Genomic DNA, 2,500 nt, shown 5'->3' on the forward strand with positions numbered 1-2,500 from the left:
TTGACAGGAGCTGACGACAGGGATCAAGTTGCACTGAATTAAATGCTGTACGTGTTAAATACATCCGAGTGATAATACTTTCGCATGTGAAATGTTCTAAGCTCTATTGAAGTAGAGACAATAATATTATAATGCGTAAGTAAACAACCTTGAAATTAGCATTTATTACTAAAAATAAATGATCACATATACTGGTAATAAATTATTTTCTTATGTTTTGCAGCTAAAAGCCTGCCGAATGGTCCTAATGTTACCAATTTTGTCTGTTACTTGTAATAATCATAATAAACACTACTTTATTTAAGTGTCAATGGATTTAGCACTAGAGAACTAATTGGAGAAACTAATGAAATTAACTCAAATCAAATATGTTTTTTGTGGATGTGGTAAAACCGGAGTACCCGGAGAAAAACTTTCCGCAATAGAGAAGAGAACCAACAAACTCAACCCACATATGATGCTGAGTTTGGGAATTGAATCTAGACCACATTAGTGGGAGGCAAGTGCTCTTACCACTGCACCACTCCTGCTCCATGACTGACTGGATCAAATCTGAATATTTGCACCCAGTAGTCAATTTACTCTGTAACTGTTGAACTTCAAAGTTAAATTTAAGTTAAAATGAATCCAACCTAAATAATTATTGTTTGATTCCCAATAATTTCCTTTGTATTTTAAACCTACTGATGATAAATAATGATGTTGGGAGACAAATCTTGATCAAAATGTAACTACATGCAGGATGAAGTCATTTAAGTTGCCTGAATTTCACATAAATATTAATGTGTTTACATATTTTTAGAAAATATATATCATTGGACACCTTGTTCTTACATCTTGCCACTAGCAAAACTGAGGAACTATATCACTCTTTTTGCACAGCTTCTTGCACTGGTCGTTGATATCCCTAAGGGTAACTGCCTTAATTGGATCTCCAAAAACCATGTCTTCCATCACAATGTTTCAAAATCTGGAGAGGTTTTGCTCCACTATTCATCATTGTTGACAGTTGTTTGATATAATCACTGTTTTATTCAGTTAACAAATGATACAAAATACCATTAATATTTTTAATGTGAATTTTAACAATGATTGATCACAAATAAATTATTATTCATGGTCTTCATCTTCAGTTTGTTGGTTTGGGCAAATTATTGAAAGTAATAAGATAAATGACTAACTTTGTTGTTCTAAGAGTTATCATAATTTTATTATTATTGCCAATAACAGGCACACTGTATTTTGCGTGTGAATATCATTGCACATTCTAAATTATAAAATAATTAGGATAGTACACGCACTCCCATTAATATTGGTCAATAGCTGTGTTTAGATGAGAGTATGTAAACACAGCTGTGACATCACACGAATTTTGATTGGTTATGTGTTGTCAGACGCATGTTTTGATTGGCTGGTTGGAAATATGGGCGTGTATGTTATGCAAACCCTCGACTGTGTCTCTGGTTTGCATAACTGTCGAGAATTCTCCCAACTGCGCTTGGCATTTAGATGAGGCTATGTAAACATGGAAAACGTCCTCTATTGCTTAAATAACACAACAAAATATAACTTTTTGATCGGTTGCTTTATCTCAAGAGAAGCACTTCTGGAAGGCAGTTTTCTATTAAGCAATGGCCATTGAAGCATATTCAACCAAACCTTTGCCTGTTGGGTGCATCTGGCAAAATAGTCCAAAATGCATGTGGGGCTTCTTTTTTATGGTGCAAACAGGGACAGTCTGAATTATGTTGATCTCTTTTTAGCCAACATTCGCTCTGACGAAGGGCTAACACTCGAAACGTCAGCTTTCCAAATCATTCATGGTGGTAATTCGACCTTTATCAAAATATTTGATAAAGCCAAATTTTCCTGTTCACCGTGACACTGTATGCAATCAATGTAACATGGAGACAATTTAGCATGTAACGGGGTCCCTCATGCGTGAACCCAAGTGTTGACGCCTGTCAAAGAATAGGTTATTGGCTAAGCTCTTCTGACCCTACAATTTACCAGTTTAATAAATTATATACTAGCCCAAAACAGCGATGTGAAAGTTAACCAACAGGTACCCAATTTACTGTGGCCATAATAATCCTCTGAAAATGAGAACCCAAAAGTTGTTTTTCAGTAGCTGTGTACCAGCAGGAGAATCCTTCAAGCTCTCCTCTGGATAAGAAACTATCCAGAAGATGCAGGTTGTCAAGATCACTTGAGATTGAACTTGACAGGAATTTATCCATTTTTTGGATAGCCCCCCTCCTTTTCTTTATCCCCATTTTTCATCAGGGGCTGTAGTCCCTTTTCATCAGGGGTTGCTCTCAACTGAAGCCTTTTGTATCAACCTTAGTTGTATGATTTTCTTATAACTAATGCAAACTGGACATGGAAGGAATCAAGTTCCAACTTTAATGCGATATTACACAAAGAAAATACTTACAAATTTCATTATTGCAATAAGAGAATGCAACAAAAAAGTACGCGATAACCGGGTTAGCTGTTG

At 35.6% G+C, this 2,500-nt stretch overlaps 1 protein-coding gene across 1 annotated transcript in view; it reads left to right on the plus strand.

The window, feature by feature from the left end:
* LOC137967932 (collagen alpha-1(I) chain-like) overlaps window positions 1–2,500 on the plus strand; it is a 52,114-nt gene that overhangs the window by 9,106 nt on the left and 40,508 nt on the right. The gene's annotated exons all lie outside the window — the stretch shown is intronic.

The sequence above is a fragment of the Montipora foliosa genome, chromosome 8 (assembly GCF_036669935.1).
Source record: "Montipora foliosa isolate CH-2021 chromosome 8, ASM3666993v2, whole genome shotgun sequence".
Lineage (NCBI taxonomy): Eukaryota > Metazoa > Cnidaria > Anthozoa > Scleractinia > Acroporidae > Montipora > Montipora foliosa.